Here is an 18,800-nt window from a genome sequence, read left to right as displayed (position 1 = left end):
GGTGTAGTTCACTTGCTCGGAGTGGGTTTCATTTAATAGACTGTATTCTGCGGATTGGTGTCCTTGGGTTCCACATATCTCACAATCCGACGAAACTGCGGCTACAGTATTCGGGTTCGTGTACATATGCTCGACCTTAAGGGCTAATGCGTCCATCTTAGCTTGCATCATGTCTATAGAGCTTAGTTCATGCACTCCTCCTTGGGCTTCCTTCTTCTCAACTGTCGCTCGTTCGACTCCCCATGATTGATGGTTTTGAGCCATATCTTCGATGAGGGCACTAGCTTCAGGATAAGGTTTGTTCATCAGAGCACCGCCTGCGGCAGTGTCGATGGTCATCTTTGTGTTGTAATGAAGTCCATTTTAGAAGGTTTGAATGATTAACCAATTTTCTAAACCATGATGTGGGCATGCTCGTAACAACTCTTTATATCTCTCCCAAGCTTCGAACAGCGATTCTCCTTGGTTTTGGGTAAATCTAGTTATATGGTTTCGAAGAACGGCGGTCTTACTCGGGGGAAAATATCTAGCAAGAAAAACTCTTCTAAGGTTATCCCAAGTCGTAATGGAATTGGGTGGAAGGGAATCTAACCATGATAGGGCTTTATCTCTGAGGGAAAAAGGAAATAATCTTAAACGTATTGCCTCAGGAGAAGCTCCATTGGTTTTAAAAGTATCTGCTAATTGAAGAAATATTTTCAAATGTTGGTTTGGGTTCTCAGTAGCGAGACCCGCGAATTATCTCTGTTGCACTAGTTGCAATAGGGATGGTTTAAGTTCAAAATTATTAGCTGGGATGGTTGGGATTACTATACTAGAACTAGGTTCTTCATTAGATGGTTGAGCGAAGTCCTTAAGAGGTCTTTGGTTTTGATCTTCGGCCATAGCTCTCTTAATTCTATGAAAGAATAAACGTGCGCGAGCGTAACATTCAGGTTCCGCTAGAGGGTTTACTAATTTTAAACTTCCGGTGCTGCGAGTTCTTCGCATCGACCGGCGGGAAATAACCTAAGTCTAAACGATATAACAACAGGAAAATGAAATTTGACGAAATTGGTCCCCGGCAACGGCGCCAAAAACTTGATGCGGTGTTTCTCGCAAGTATACAAACGCGTCAGAGTAATATAAAAGATTATCGAATCCACATAGACCAAGTGTCAATCTATCGTTATCTGTTGTTATGGTGTTTATCAAAGGCAATCAAAATAGGTGTTTTTGGAGTGTGCAATGAAAAGTAAAGTGTTGAAATAAAATATAATTAATAAAGACAGGGTTGAATGTAATTCACGTAATTAATTGATAATCCAAGTACTTGCTAATAGAGCTACTTATGGGCAGTGTTTCCTACTTGGAAAAGAACTAATTTAACAGGAACTGTCGCTTTCGAGTATTCAGAACCGAGTTGTACTCCCTAATCAAACCCTCTTATTGTCACTTATAAAAAGGCGCGCATTGTGTTAGAGTAGTAAACCTATTTTTAAGAAATATAGTATCTTGACTAAGTTGAAAAGTATTATAACCTGGATTTCTTAACCAAAAGAGGTTCTCACGAACCAGACTCTAAACTTATAAACGCGTCCGAAAATAGTTTTAAAATCTCTTTTCTTCTTAATGTTAAAAACTCCTAATGAACTAGACAAAGCGCTTTCGCTGCTTTTGAAATAGTTAAAAACAATTAAGTTTATAAAGACGTTGGACGGCTTTCGATCTTACCCAACGGAATTGAAGTGCGGGAAAACTTAAGTTGAAAGTTAAAATAGCCCTTAAGTGTTTCTACGAATAATTGTACGGATTATCGGTTCAATTATGATCCTTACATTCTAACCTTATAAATTTAGCTAGACATGGTAAAGTAAAAGTGCATTAAAATAAATAAAAGTAGTGCGAGTGCGGAAAGTAAATAAAAGTAGTGCGAGTGCGGAAAGTAAATAATTTAAAGCGAGTGCGAGGAAATAAATAAAGTAAAAGCGAGTGCGAGAAATAAATAAAGTAAAGCGAGTGCGGGAAATAAATAAAGTAAAAGCGAGTGCGAGAAATAAATAAAGTAAGGCGAGTGCGGGAAATAAATAAAGTAAAAGCGAGTGCGGGAAATAAATAAAGTAAAGCGAGTGCGGGAAATAAATAAAGTAAAGCGAGTGTGGGAAATAAATAAAGTAAAGGCGAGTAATAAAAACCTTCTCCAATCGGAGGGCTGAGTAAATTGCAATGCGGAAAAGAAAATGGCGGCAGGATTAACTTCCTTCCAAAGTGCTCCAAACTCGATTACAGACTATATCACAGACTTGATTACACAATTGTGGTAACACTCCAATGCGAAGCGATTACCACTATAAAATACTGAATATATGCCTAAGTGAAACAAATTTGCTTCTGAGTTTGCCTCTGTTTTAAGTTTGGATCTTCGTGTGCTCTAAGTTTGGATGATTGTAAAAGTGAATTCGCGTTTCTATTTATAGGCAAGTAAAAAGATGGAAATGACTTGGATGCCCTTCACTTGAAAATAGGTGGGAACCGTTTTTCCTCTTGTGGCGCCCGCCACAAGCACAATATGGGGCGCCTTAGTGGAAGTAGTGGGAAAACGTGGGAGTTGATGGAAGTTGAATTTGACACGTCATGGCTTGGTCTGTGGCGCCCGCCATTGGGTAGGCCATAAGCACAAAATGCTGAATTTTAGGGTTTTTAGCCCTTTTTCGTTCCTTTTCTCGATCGGGGCTCCGATTAAAGTAAAAACCTGAAAACAAAGGAAAACACTGTAATAACACAACAAAATGACAATAAAACAACTAGAATGCATGTGAAATCGGAGTCGAAAATACGTAAATTTCAGTGTGATCAACTATTGTTGAGGATCTATAGTGGAACTGGAGGAAGAAAATGAAATGAGTTTTTTATTCGAAGAATGTATGAATACATGTATGGATGCATTTTTATGTGCAAAGCTCTTGATTATCTTGTTATTTATTTCAGCAATATTATAACATTTTATTTGCATATATAAGAATAGAAGAGCAAGACAATAAATGAAACCCAAAAAGACAACTTTAATTAATTCAAATTCAAGTACAAGAGATCTTAAACTACGTCTTAGCCTTTCGGATCATTGCAAGATTCGTAGTGAGGTCTTTCTCCATTTTCTTACAAAACCTAACAAAGTTAAAAACTTGAGGAGGTGTGTTTTTAGGACACATGCACCAATCAAATTCTTGAAGTTTTCTCTGGAAATTCTAGAATTTTGAGATTAGAAGATCTGGCCAAGTTGAGGAATTTTCCCTTCCACTCAACGTAGACTCTTGGAGATCCTTGATGATACGTTGATCTTCAGTCATGGCTGCTCTAGACTCCCTATACAGGTTCATCCAATACACATATTCATTACTTAAGATAAGGTAAGATGCATCATTGTATTGGTTTTCAAGAGTTTTAATCCTCATATTATCTTCCCCCATCTGATACTCTAGGAAGAGATGATTTCGCTTGGCTTCCTCTTTCCAAAGAATTTCACGAGATAACTTATCTTTGCACTTATTGAAGGCATCCCTAAGCTCACATATTTGGGCTTCAAAGTCAAGTCTAGCTTCTTTCCTCATCTCAAGGGACCTCTCTAAAATTCTTTCCAACTCTTTAACTATGTATCTGGCTCGTTCCAATTCTTGCTTTTTAGCCTTGGATGCAAATTCAGTACCAAGGAGAACATCATCAAGTCGATCTTTCTTGTCTTAAAACATTTTATCTCTCTTGTTGCTAGATTCAAGCTCTTTGTATTTATCTTGACAATCAAACTTCATGTATTTACTTTCTAAAGTAGTTCGATTAAGCTTGAGTTGCAACTCAGAGTTCTCTAATTCAAGCTCTTTGATTCTGGAATTAAGCTTTTTAACATCTTTAGGTAGTATTGGTTCTGGCTCAGGAACTTGAGGAAAAGCAGAGGGATTAAATGTAAAAGGGAGTTTAACCACTTGAACTCTCTCTTTTACCCAACGAGTGTAGGGTTCCCTAGCGATAACATTCCTCTTTCTTAATTCCTTACCCTTTCTAACAAACGCATGCCAGGATCTCTTAATCTTCTTCACAATCGGGTTGTCTGCCTCAATGTCGTGCAAGATGAAGGGCTATAAGGATTTAGCTTTTGGAGGACCATTCATGGTATAGCCATGTTGCCTTAAGTATAACACAAGGTTGTAGTTGATGCATCCCCTGGTTTCTATTAAAGGTACATTGAGGAAGTCCCCAATGCTGACAATGATATCTTTGGTCCCCTAGTCCCTTATATACCATTTGACATGACTAGCAGTAATGGAGGCTAGCTTCTGGGAGGTCTTGAGTTCTATGGAGATTAAGGGACCTTCCTCTGGCATCTAAGACCTGAACCAAACATGCAACTGTTGCGCACAACACAAGAGGGTTCAAAATTTATTCTCGTGACACTCATGGAGAGCATAATAAATATCAGCTAGAAGGAAAGATACTGGATTTCCATAAAGAAAAATTCTTACGGCCAAATGATCCATAAAATTGTTGATGTTTAGGATAATCCCATCAACCAACAGGACTAGCACAACGTAAAATGCTTTCTAATTTCCAATTTTTTCCAACTTCACAGCTTGATCTTCCAAAAACCTTCTATAAAAACCACTGAAGACTCCCTTTGTATCCCAGTTTTTTATAACAATGGGGACATCCAAACCCAAAGCCAAATCTATTCTCTTGGGAGGGAAACCTTCATCGAATTTGGGAAATGGGTCACGATCCTTCAAATTTCGGCCCACAATCCTCTCAAATTCTTTCAAGGTAGGAGCTAATTGGAAGTCAAAAAAGGTGAAACAGCGCAGAGGTGGATTGTAGAACTGGGTTATAGTCACAATTGTCATCATATCCATATTTTCATTCAAAATGCTAAGGATCCTCCCATGATCTTTCACGAAATCGGTAAGCTTGATCGGTGTCACATTGAAACTCAATTTCTTTAAGATGTCAATGCCCATTCTCTTTTACTTTAATTAAAATGTGCTTCTTCTTTCATGATTCATCTTTTTTCTCGCAAATGACTTAAATTCCTGAAACAAATGGAAGATAACTAAGAGCTTTGATTTTTCTGTGCATATGCAATGAATGTGGATGAAATGCATTTTTTTCCAGCATATGGGTTCAAAAGTATGGGGTAACAGATGAATCTAATTTCTTTTCACAAATGGGTTTTCACCGAGTATGATCTAGAGTTTTTTACAAAGGAGCTCAGAGTCATAGATCCAAAAGAATTTTTTCCACTTACGGAAAATACTTGCCGATCATCAACTCCTTGAAGAGAAAATATTTTGAGTGAGGTTTTCGTATCGATCCTTATAAGGTATTCACCTCGGGAGTCCATTTTACACAACCATTGACTCCAGTTCTAGATAGGGTTCTCAGAGTCGTGGATTCACAAGAATGTTTGTCGCTTAAAGAAAATACTTGTTGGTCGTCAAATCCTTTGAGAAGATCTATTCTAAGCGAGGTTTTCGTATTAATCCTTACGGGGTATTCACCTCGAGAATCCATACTACGCAACCATCATTCATATTTGGCCAAAGGGTTCAATATTTTAAAAAGTCCTTAGAGTCACAAACACCTTTGAAACATCGAAGCTTACAGAAAATACTTGTCGGGCGATAACACTTTCAAAAGGATCTACTCTAAGTGAGGTTCTCGTGTCGACCCTTACAAGGTATTCGCCTCGGGAGTCTGCACTACTCAACCATCGTCATATCTTATGTTTTCACTCTAGAATTGGGTAGAGAGTCTTTCCCATAAGGTTTTTTATTTTGCAATCAGAGTATCCCACATCAACCATTGAAGCCATACAACATATTATATAACAATATAGATAATAACAATAAGATAAATAAAATCCATACAAGTAAACAATCATAAACACATAAAACACTAAATTAGGCTTAACTCACTTAGGGAGGAGTCCCCAGAATAGTCTCCATTTGTCGTACCTCAGAAAATGAGAACACGACGCTCGTAAAGCTTAATCGCACGCTCGCGGGATGAGCTTAACAGAGTCGCCACCGAACTTTATTTATTCCCAAAGATGGAAAGGTAAAATATCAATGAAACCCCAAAAGAACGAAAATGATATGGTCATCGCAACCAATATCAGGCTCGGGAGTCGGATATGCAAATGGAAGGTGTTAGCACCCTTCATGTCCGTTGTATTAAATGGGAACCATTTGGTTAGTTGTGTACATTAGTGTTAGCGTTGAGAATGTTAGGCTTCTCGAGTTATTAAAAGGAAAAAGAATGGGACAAAAAGGGTTTTTTTAGTAGGGTTCGTGATGAGACTTTGAATCTCACTCCTACGTATCTCCGGGTGCAATGGAGAACTCAACTCTATGTTGTTCTGAGTAGAAAATATTTGGTTGTTGGTTGATTTTAGAGAAATCTATATTGTCACAATCGAATGAAAACATTACTTTCCCAAAACAAGTGGAGAAGGGAACGTTTGCATCACTGTTGAAATAGATTTATAAATCAAGATTCATGGGCAACGTTGCTAGCTTATTCACATGTTCAAGCATTTGATTAATGTTTATAAAAAGGTGGTTTGACAAAATGGTTTGAAATGCTGAAAAAGGTTTGAAGGTGAAATGTTTGAGAAGTTAAGATAGCGGAAATCGTTTGAAAAGAAAGGTTTGAAATGACTTGATTTTGAGATGATTTTGAAAATAGCTTGACGTTGGATCAAGCATTTGACTTGCATTGCAAAATAATTTGAAAAAGATTCTGGTAGGTGGTTAGAAATGAATTGAAATCAATGGTTAAAGATGATGGATACGAATAGTAATGCGAAGGGTACACAAACTCAAGCATAAGGCGTAAATAAAAAACCACAAGAATCAAATCGAATATACATATAAGCATTCAACAATGATAAAAATGAAAAATAAAAGAGCATACACAATATTTACATCACACATCCGTACCAAATGAATCGAAAAATTAAAGTGAAAAGAAAAGTGCACGGATTAAAATCCTAACACAAAGATGCAAATCAAAGTCGCGTACGCTGTAAGACCCCAATTTGGACCCTAAGATCCCTCATTATATCTCATCATATGCATTGGCTTTGGGATCACACTTTGGCATCCTCCTTACCCCTCATTCATTTGGTTTGCATTGGTAGAGATCACCCAGCACATTTGATTGTATCATACTTTGTTTTTCACTATTTACTAACCAAAATACCAAAAATATGTCAATGTATAGTTTACTTCTCTTGTAGGTAGTGTGTGTGTGTGTTCACCTATGCTCCATCAAGCTCATATCTAGGGTTTAAGACCCTCAATGCAAGGATACTAATCAAGAGATGGTGAACATTGGTTCTAGACATCATATATGGGCCCCCATGGTTTTCACATATCATTTTGATCAAAAATTCATCAAGAGTTTGAAGCTTGTTTGCCTTGGAAGCCCTAATTCATCTGGGTATCTTGTGTGATTTCCTCAGCAAATTTCTTCAGCATTTGATCAAATATTTCAAGGTATACTTCATATTACATCATCTTACACATATATGATCCTCCATGAGTCCCAAATATCAAGATAATATCAAGTTAGCAAGATGGTTCATGGTGGTTGATCAGAGAAAGTCAACTGGTCAAAATTGGGGTTCCCTAGACCCTATCTCCTACACTTTTTATCATATGAAACTTACTCTAAGAGAAATTTTACTCCTTATGACATTCAAAACAACTTTCATGTTGAAGTGAAGAGCTATTTTTGCTTGGAAAGTCATTTTTTATGGTAAAAGATTATAGGTCATTTTGTCTGAACCCTAGTTAGGAGGTCAACTTCCAAGGACCATAACTTACTAAATTTTTATGATATGAAATCCATTCAAGTTCCATGATAAAGTTCAAGATTTCTTATCCAACTTTGATTCTTAGAAGAAGTTCAAACTCAACTTTCAAATGCATGTGCCAAGAGGAAACATTATAAGTCATTTTGGACCATTACCATTGAACAAGTGATTTTCCTTAACTTCTAAAATGCATAAATCCTTCATGACAAATCCAAATGAGGTCAAATTTGTGACCACATTTAATAGGCTTGAAATAGATACAACTTTGATGAAGGAACGTTTTCCATTTGAAGCCCATAGCAAAAGTTAATCAAGGTGGAAGAAGTGAACATTTGACTTGGTACTTGGAAAATTTTCAAATATGTTTGATTTTCCAAACTTCCACCTCAAAATTCATCATGATCCAGGTTTCAAATTTAAAAGTGTTCAACATGAAAGTTGTTTCGCTTGATCTAACCTTTCTAAAAAGTTCAGGATCATCTCATTTGGCCAAGAAATGAAGGACTTTCACATGGGTTCTTTTCAAAGGATCATTTCAATGGATTTTACATTCACTTTTCAATCTCCATTGCATGAGTACATGACATGATTTCAGCATTGCACATTGATGATTTTGGACCTGATAGTATCATTTGATGGCCCTATCACACGCCCATGCAAGCTGGAAGGAAAATGCTAAATTTGGCCAATTTTGGAAGTGTGTTAAAATCAAATGCATAGCCTATAAATACAACCCTCTTGGCTCAGAATTAAGGACCTCATGCCCAAGCTTTGAACCTGCAATTTAAACACTCACCATTAAAGGATAATCTTGAAGGTTTTCATTTTAAAATTGAGCTTCAAATCTCATTCTATTTTGAGATTGAAACTCCAAGAGTCCAAGCTTTTCTTTGATCCAATTCATCTCCTACAAGCTTCTAAAGCCAAGCCAAGGCCAATTGGAAGCAAGATCAAGCAAGGTTGAAGCTCATTCGAAGGTGATTTTCCAGAATTTTTATCTCTTCGATTCTCTCTCAATTCTTCATTATTCTTTGTGATTTTTGGTTGGCTGAAGCCCTACCAATATAGGCAACAAGATTGAGTTGCTTTGAAGTCAAATCGAAGCAACTCAGTTCATGATCCTCAAAATTCAAAACCCTGTATCTTTTTATATACTTGGAATTGAAGAAAATTGAGGCCATTTTCGTTATCCTGAGCATTTTCTCTTTGAAATAGTGTCCTTGTTTTTCATTTTTCATTAATTTGAAGGTGGACCAGTCCGGTGAGGTCCACCGGAGAAGATGACCGAAGCCCTAACTCCGGTGGTGTGTTGGCGTGTCCAGAACCATTTGATCATCGTCTCATGTTTTAATCTCGGTGTTTCCTTTGAATTACCAAGTGTGTGTCGCAGTTGACTAAGGTGCTTGTGAAACGCGCGTGCTTGGCCATCAGATCTGCCTCCTCAATTAATAATAGAGATCTGATGGCCCTTGTTTTTTTGTATTTTCTGAATTTTCATTTAATCCATTTATTTTATTTTATTTATAGAAATTTCATTTTTAATTCAAAAAATATGGGACTTTCACAAACAAATCTTTAAATATTTTTCTCTTTCATATTCTAAATTAAAATTATTTTTTGGATTAATTTTGATATTTTTAATGAATTAAATGTTTTTATGCATCTTTTTAATTGTTTAAAAATACTTCTGAATTTTCAAAAATCAAGAAAAAAAAATTCTAAGGTCCTTTGACCTTGTTTGACCTTGAATAAATCTCTTGACCATTTATTTGGTGTTTTGAAGAGATTTTAGGTTTTGACCAAATAAAAATGTATTTTAATTCATTTTTAAATTGATTTTTAATTGATTAAATGGGTAAAAATTATGTTGAGCCATTTTTATGGTCATGTGATGTTTGACTATTTGTTTGGGCCTTGGTCAAGGTTGATTTGATATTTGTTGGATTAAAACCATTGGATTTAGGGGATTGATGAAATGTACATTTTATCTCCCAAAATGAATGGATGGTTTTAATTTGATAAAATTCCTCCCATGACCAATTTGTGTTTCTCTCATTCCCTTCCCTCTTCATCTTCATCCATATTCTTTTCCATTCCCTCATTTTACCAATGAAATCTCTAAGGTCTTAAGGCTAATTGGTTCGTCAATGACCTTGTGACAGATGAACCAATACAAGTATGACTGAGATAGATTCATCCCTCTTGATCTTTTCTTTTAGTGTATGGTATGTTTTAGGAGTTTGGTTCATTATAACAATCTCTAACATGCATTAACACCTAAATTTTTATTTCCCGGACTCAGATAGTTGTGACTTCTACATAAGTCCAATTACAATTGCTTAACATAGAGCTAAATTTGACCCTAAAGGAAATAACATTCTAGTAAGTGAGATTGTAAGTCTCTCATCCTTCATGGTATTGTGTGAAAACATGACCTTTTTTCCTTCCCATGGAAGATGTCTTGGTTCAAAGATTCATGCTTGTGAATGGATGGTTGAGTGTTCTCCAAAGAATGACTTAATCAATTAAAAGACATCACTAACATTTGACTAACTCTTGTTAATATTGTTTTGCTTTCAAGTCATTTACTTTATGCAATTTAAATTTCAGTCATTTATCATTCATTGCCATTTACATTCCATTTAACTTGTTTATGTTTATGTCATTTTCCCTTTGCTCATTTGAGCCATATCTTGTGATTGTATATATTGCTTGTGCATTTTGATTTTGTTTGTGGTCTTAGGAACTTAAAATACCTAATAACAACAAAAACCCTAAAAAACATCTGATGGACTGTTGATTTTGATCTGAGCTTTTGGACTTAGGATTAGGCAACATTCCCTGTGCAAAAAGGACTTGACCAGTGCCAACATTTTAAGACCAAGTTATTTTGAACTGAGCCTTCATCTGATGCAAGCCTTGGACTTTATTTGAATTCATTTGCTACTTTGTCTTGGTTCTAATTGTTATTTTTGATCTTGTGTCTGATGCTTTATTCTGGGTTGATCAAGGAATATTTCATTTTGTACATGGGAATACAAAGAAGACTGCTAGCTATGGGATTTGCTTGCTTGGATGTGGCTATCTTTATTTGATGCCTTGATCTTCTTGATGTTTGGATATTGATAATTACTTGAATAGTATTGCTTGATTCAAAGTTCAAAGGGAATGTGGGTATTCTATATGACATTTTTGTCTGTTAGATTGCATCCCATTAGTCAGATCTTTTCAACTCTTAACTTTTAATTTTATGCTTAGGGTATCCTCTTCATCTTCTCCCACTCCTTAAATTTCAAAATCTCTCCCCCTTTTCAAAAACTTTCTTTGCTTGTGATTTTAAACTTAGACCTTATTTCAAATAGAAACTTTGGCCTTATGCCAATGGATTTTCAAAAAAAAATTCTTAAATCAAATTTGTAAATAAACTTAATCATATTGACTTAAAATTTCAAAAGACAAAAAGAACTAACAACTTCATTCAAATTTTTGGCCCTTTGTGCCCTTTTCATTCAAATTTTTGTTAAAAGTAATTCACCAACTTTGAAATTGTTACCACGAACTACGAGGTTTTGATCTCTCATTTTTATGTTGGTACGTAGGCACAAGTCCGAAGGTCTTGTCAAACACAAAAATAAAATCAATGAATTCTTTTCGCATCCCCACACTCTATTTTTTTTATCAAACATCTTTTATACCAAACACATATGCACACATAAAAAAGGGCTCCCTGGGAGTACCTAGGACACTTTGGGTGCTAACACCTTCCCTCTGTGTAACCAACCCCATTACCTGTAATCTCTGGCATTTTATTAGTTTTAATTTGAAAACTTCTTATCTTTGGGTTTTGTTCGTATTTTTCCCTTTTCCTTTGGAAACAATAAAAGCACGGTGACGACTTTGGTTTTATTGATGTTAAGCTTATCCATAGCTTGATGGTCATGAATTTACCGCTACAAAAATTAAGTGGCGACTCTGCCGGGGAGTAATCCTCAGTGGGTTTAGCCTACTTTTTTATGTGTATATAATATTTGATGTTTGTATATTTTTTGTATGATATAATCTGTCTATTGTGCTTGGTGATCTCTGAGTGGTGAGATAAGTTCTAACCCAAACTTGAGTGCAATTAAGATAGGAGGATGGTATAGTCATGTTCAACTTCTGTGGAGTAGTCCTTAACAAGTTGACTTGATATCCATCTACTCAGTGGAGACCCTTTTGGAGTTACTGATGTCACACAAGTTATTTGTGGTTAGGCATTACTTTCTCTGATTTGTGGTCCGAGAAGGTGAGGCTCGTAGAACATTTAACCCAACTTGGCCTATTTAGGATGTAGTGTGGAGACTCTTCAAATGTAGACCTGATAATAGTTGTTACTCGATACTACACTCAGACGAGTTTCTCTTGAGAATATTATGGGTTGATTAGTCAGTCATCCTAACTTGTAATATTTGATGGATGGGATTAAGACTCTGAGAACTTTCATAGAACATGATCTACATGTTTTTATCCTTAGTACACTCCTTTGGGATGGTTCTTAACCTGACTCCATGCTCGTGACTCACAACAAACCCTTTGATTCTTGGTTGATTCGATCAAGTCTTGTCAATATCAATGGAACTTGGGTGTTGATAATGTGAAAACCATAATCCACCAAAATGGATGATTGATCTTGACGATGACTTGATCCATCCCTTGACCTTTATTTGTGTTTGCCTTGTCTGTGATCCCTTGTATGATTGTTGCATTCATGCATACATACGCATCATAACATTTACAACAAAATAATAAATTTCAAGGAACTGAGGTCTTATTTGTAAATATTTTCAGACCATGGATTATGGATGAAGGAACACTAAGAAGTAGAGTTTCAGACGTCCTAATTTGAAAGAGCTAAGGAAGTTATCATCTTTTGTATTAGATCCCTTGGACTTCAAGCAACGTCATGGGAAGCTTTTGTCTATGTTATCTACTGATATGGTCGAAGGACTTCTGAGTGTTTTGGTTCAGTTTTATGATCCTCTCTACCATTGTTTCACTTTTCCTGATTATCATCTTGTACCTATGTTAGAGAAGTATGCCCATCTCTTGGGTATGCTCGTATCTGACAAGGTACCTTTTAGTGGGTTGGAAGAGATTCTCAGATCTCATATCATAGCTGAAGCTCTTCGTCTAAAGAAATATGAGATTGATGCTCATTTGGTGAAGAAAGGAGGTATTCTTGGGTTGACTTATGAGTTCCTCGTAGGAAAAGCTACTGTCTTTGCTCAAGCTGGTAGTATGGATGCTTTTGAATCCATCTTTGTGTTGCTCATCTACAATTTAGCTTTGTTCCCTAACATTGACGGTTTTGTTGATGTTAATGCCATTAAAATCTTCTTGATTGGGAATCATGTTCCTACTCTGCTGGGTGACGTGTATTTCTCTTTGCATTTTAGGAATTCTAAAGGTGGTGGGACTATTTTATGATGTGTTCCTCTTCTGTATAAGTGGTTTATTTCGCACTTGCCTCAAACGCCTGCTTTCTTGGAGAACAAACAATGTCTACGGTGGTCTCACAGACTCATGTCTCTCACTAATGATGATATTGTTTGGTATGATTCTGCATTGAATAACTTGGATATTATTTATAGTTTTGGTGAGTTCTCTAATGTGCCTCTCATTGGTACGCAAGGAGGAATCAACTACAACCCTGCTTTGGCTCGTCGTCAACTTGGGTTCCCCTTGAGAGATAAACCTAATAACACTCAGTTAGGAGGTCTTTTCTATCAAGAGGGTAAAGATCCCCAACATTTGAAGCAGAGGATGATACATGCTTGGCATAATGTGCATAGGAAAGAAAGATCTGAGCTTGGTCCGTGCAACTATGTAGCTTTGGAAGCTTAGACTATTTGGGTGAAGAATAGAGCTTTGGAATTGAAGATGTCGTACGCTTGTGAAAGACCTATGTCTTTGGTTGTGGCTGAGCCATCAACTCTCCCTAACTAAGAAGTAGAGGAGTTAAAAGACGCACTCACCAAGATCAAGCAAGAGATAGATATGTGGGAAGAGCGGTTCCATGCTTTAAGCCGAAAGCATGAAGAGTTGCAACTTGAATCGAAAGACAAAGATACGCTTATTGAGATTCTTGAAGACTGAGCAATGAAGAGACGGAGAGAGCCAGAGGGTCCATCTTCCTCTAGTATGCCTCATCCTTCCGATGCTTGGAATAAGATTGTTGATCAGCTTGTCCTTGAGAAGGCTCGGATGAAGACATCTTTTGAGTCCGAGATTCGACGCATCCAAAGGAAGTACGCACCCGCATCTAGATCATCTGATACCGTGGCTAAGGGGTCCTTAAGATGATTAGTTTCCTTTTCTCTTGTATTTGTACTTTGGTTTCCTAAATTGTACTCAGTGTAATCCTTCCAAATTTTATGAATAAAAAGATATGTTTATGGTCAATCAAATTGTTACTATTATTATTATTTAAATATGTATATTTGAAAATAGGATTTCATATGTTCCTTGAAATAAAACAAAAACAAAAACATTTCATTTCATTCATCATTTGCATAGCCGGTTTTCTCTAGCCAGATGTCTTATCGGTTATTCTTTTGTGCTCTAGCCAAGCTGACTCACCGATACAACACTCGCGCTAATCAACCAAGGATAATGGAGCATCTCGAGCAAGAGAACCGAGACTTGAAGGATGAAATTACCAGGTTAACAGCATTGATGGAATCTGTCATTGCTGCGCATAACCAATCTTCACCAACTCCTACAACTCCTCTACAGAGGAATGTCATTTCTGAGGTTGTTGCCTCAACCGTTCTTGTTGCTGCCAGCCAATTCGGTCCCTCTATTCCTGCTGGATTCCCTTGGGAAATTCCATCCAACTTTATGCCTGAAGGGTATGCACCCACTTTTGTCTCTCTGCCGGCATCTAGCCCGGTCATGTTAGCGTCTCCTCTAGTTGTTCACACTCTGCCTCATGTTGAGGATACTATTTACCATTTTGAGCCATCTGAAGGTCTAGACGTGTATGAGAAAATGGACGAGATGAAGGATCAGTTCCTCGAGCTGCGTAATGAGTTGAAGACTTTAAGAGGAAAGGACTTGTTTGGGAAGAGTGTTGTTGAGCTCTGCTTGGTACCCAATGTGAAAATCCCGATGAAGTTCAAGGTCCCTGACTTTGAAAAGTATAAAGGGAACACTTGTTCGCTAAGCCACCTTGTGATGTACGCCAGAAAAATGTCTACTCAAACTGATAATGATCAGTTGTTGATTCATTATTTCCAAGACAGTTTAATTGGTTCCACTTTGAGATGGTATATGGGCTTAGACAGTGCAAGCGTTCGTACTTTCAATGATTTAGGCGAGGCCTTTGTTAAGCAGTACAAGTACAATGTTGATATGGCGCCCGATAGAGACCAATTGAGGTATATGTCTCAAAAAGATAAAGAGACATTCAAAGAGTATGCCCAAAGATGGAGGGAGTTGGTTGCCCAGATAAGTCCATCATTGAAAGAGAAATAGATGATAAAGATCTTCCTGAAGACGTTGAGTTTGTTTTACTATGAACATATGATCGCAAGTGCCCCCAATGACTTTACCGAAATGGTAAATATGGGTATGAGACTAGAGGAAGGAGTCTGTGAAGGACGTCTATCTAAAGAAGAAGCATCATCTAGCAAGAAATATGATGGGAGTTTCTCCAAGAGGAAGGAGGGAGAAACTAATTCAGTGTCTGTGGGGAGGCAGATGAGGCCTCATGTCAGAAAGAGTTCTCAACCTTGTCAACATCAACATCAAGTTTCATCAGTGATTCCTGTATTTTCCAACAATTCCAACAATCAACCAGTTCTGATTCAGCAACAACAACGTCAACAACAATCGCAACAAAGAACCAATCACAACAACAACAGTAATGACCAGCAAAGCTTTGAGAGGAATAAGGTCTCTTTTGACCCTATTCCTATGTCGTATGTAGAATTGTACCCATCCTTGGTTCTCAAGACCTCATTCAACCCATAAATCCTCCACAAATTCCTAAGCCACTTTCGTGGTGGTTCAAACCTGAACTTCATTGTGCTTTTCACCAGGGAGTCCCTGGCCACCACATAGAGAACTGATATTCGTTGAAGTATGAAGTGAAAAAGCTTGTTAAGATTGGGATGGTGTCCTTTGAGGACAAAGCGCCTAATGTGAAAGCCAATCCATTGCCTGCTCATGGTAATACTACTATCAACATGGTGGATGGTTGTCCAGGGAATTTCCGAGTATTCAATTTACGAGGTATTTGTAGGTCATTGGTGGAAATGCATAGAACCTTGTGTTTGATAAGTGATTGTGAACATGACCATGATGGTTGTGTAATATGTAATGTTAACCCCCGCGGGTGTATGATTGTCAAGAGAGATATCCAGAAGATGATGGATGAGAATGTAATCTAGATTCAACAGTCGAGAGATATAGATGATGTGAATGTAATTGTGCATGTGTTCAAGACCCCTGAGCGGGTAGTTATCCAGTTTGATAGCAATAACAACAACAATGTCAACAGATTGGTATCGCTGTTAGTTATACGGTTAGCGGGCCCTGTTCCGTATGCATTCGATAAATTTGTGCCTTATCAATACAATGCCACAATGATAGAAAATGGTCAAGAGGTTCCTCTGCCAGTTGCAGACTCTATGGTGAATATTACTGATATTGCAAAGGTGAACCGTAGTGGTCATGTATTTAGTTTGGTTTTTCCGAAAGAGGTAGAAGATGTTGTAGCAAGCAAGAAGGCAGGGATTATAATAGAGAATCCGGTTAGTACTTTAGTGGGTCAGTCTGGTGAATCCAGCAAACTAGAGGCTAATGATGATGATGAAGTTTTAAAATTGATCAAAAGAAGCGAGTTCAATATTGTGGAGCAACTGCTCCAAACTCCGTCAAAAATCTTTGTGCTGACACTATTAATGAACTATGAGGCGCATAGGGAGGCATTGCAGAAAGTGCTTGAGCAGGATTATGTGGAGCATGATGTGACTGTGGATCAGTTTGACCATATTGTTGCTAATATTACTTCCTACAATAACCTGAGCTTTTATGATGAGGAGCTTCCTGAGGAAGGCAGAAATCACAATTTGGCATTGCATATTTCGATGAACTCCAAAAAGGACGCTATGTCCAATGTGTTGGTAGACACTGGTTCGTCTTTGAATGTGCTTCCGAAATCAACTTTATCAATACTTTCTTACCAAGGCGCCCCAATGAGATACAGTGCCGTAATTGTTAAAGCGTTTGACGGTTCTTGTAAAACTATCATTGGTGAAGTGGATCTTCCAGTGAAGATAGGTCCGAGTGATTTCCAGATAACCTTCCAGGTAATGGATATCCACCCGGCCTACAGTTGTCTATTAGGAAGGCCATGGATTCATGAAGTTGGAGCAATGACGTATACTCTACACCAAAATCTAAAATTCGTGAAGAACGACAAGCTTGTCATTGCTGGTGGAGAGAAGGCACTATTGGTGAGCCATCTTTCATATTTTACTTATGTTGAAGCTGAGGAGGAGGTTAGAATGTCGTTCCAAGCCTTGTCTATTGCTGAGGAGAAGAAAATCGGGGAACCCATGTCTTCTTTGAAAGATACACAAAAGGCTATTGAGGATGACAACATTGATTAGTGGGGCCGTATGATAGAGATTGCTGAGAACAAGAATAGAGCTGGATTGGGATTTCAACTAGGGTCATTCAACGTCAGATCTGAACTTATGCAACCAATTTTCCACAGTGGAGGGTTCATTCATGGGAATGATCAACACTCAGTTGCTATGATTGAAGATAGTGATGATGAAGACGAAGCTTGCGCCAACTTTGTGACGCATGGCCAGATTTGCAACAATTGGGTTGTTGTTGATGTCCCTAGTATGGATGCTTTTCATTTTTTTAAGAAAAATCCTTCTCCTATGCCTAAGGGAGAAGTGAACATTGTTGGGCATTTCTATTATTATCATCAATAAAATACAATTTTATTCATCCACATCTATGATGTTTTATTTTTACTTTTTGCTTTTCTGAAAATGGTAATCACAAAAAACATAAATAAATAATAATCTTCCATCTGCATAATGTTTGATCACAATTCACTTCTCTAAAATCAAAATATCAAATCATTATGCAGGTCGTTTCTCAAACCCATTGAATACAATGATCCTACTCCCTCTCCAAACTTTGATTTCCCTGTGTTTGAAGCTGAGGAAGAGACTGATGATGAAGAAGTATCTGATGAGTTATCTCGTTTACTTGAGCACGAGGAAAATCCATTCAGTTATTTGAATAGCAAATTGAACTAGTCAACTTGGGTTCCGAAGATGATGTGCAGGAAGTCAAGATTGGGTCTCAACTGTGTCCAGAAGCTAAGAAGGGGTTGATTGATCTTCTTCGAGAGTATTCTGATGTGTTTTCTTGGTCCTATCAAGACATGCCTGGGTTGGATTCTGAGATTGTGAAGCATAGATTTCTGTTGAAGCTAGAATTCCCGCCGGTCAAGCAGAAGTTGAGAAGGACTCATCCTAATATGGCAGTTAAGATCAAAGAGGAAGTGCAGAAGCAGATTGACGTTGGTTTTCTTGTTACCTCCGAATATCCATAGTGGGTGGCCAATATTGTGATTGTTCCTAAGAAAGATGGAAAAGTCGGCATGTGTGTTGATTATAAAGATTTGAACAAAGCTAGTCCGAAAGATGATTTTCCTTTGCCACACATTGATATGTTGGTAGACAATACAGCTAAATTCAAATTTTTTCGTTTATGGATGGATTTTCGGGTTATAATCAAATCAAGATGGCACCTGAAGATATGGAGAAGACCATATTCATTACACCCTGGGGAACACTCTGTTATAGAGTGATGCCTTTCGGTTTGAAGAATGTTGGTGCAACATACCACAGAGTTATGAACACTCTTTTTCATGATATGATGCATA

At 37.4% G+C, this 18,800-nt stretch overlaps 1 non-coding gene across 1 annotated transcript; it reads left to right on the top strand.

Annotated features, from left to right (window-relative positions):
* The first annotated feature begins 394 nt into the window (after positions 1 to 394).
* Positions 395 to 501, top strand: LOC127116127 (small nucleolar RNA R71). The gene has a single exon (XR_007801108.1). It is a non-coding gene; the product is annotated as a small nucleolar RNA R71 (small nucleolar RNA).
* The last annotated feature ends 18,299 nt before the right edge of the window (positions 502 to 18,800 follow it).

The sequence above is a fragment of the Lathyrus oleraceus genome, chromosome 1 (assembly GCF_024323335.1).
Source record: "Lathyrus oleraceus cultivar Zhongwan6 chromosome 1, CAAS_Psat_ZW6_1.0, whole genome shotgun sequence".
Classification (NCBI taxonomy): Eukaryota; Viridiplantae; Streptophyta; class Magnoliopsida; order Fabales; family Fabaceae; genus Lathyrus; species Lathyrus oleraceus.
This window is presented reverse-complemented; position numbering and strand designations above follow the sequence as displayed.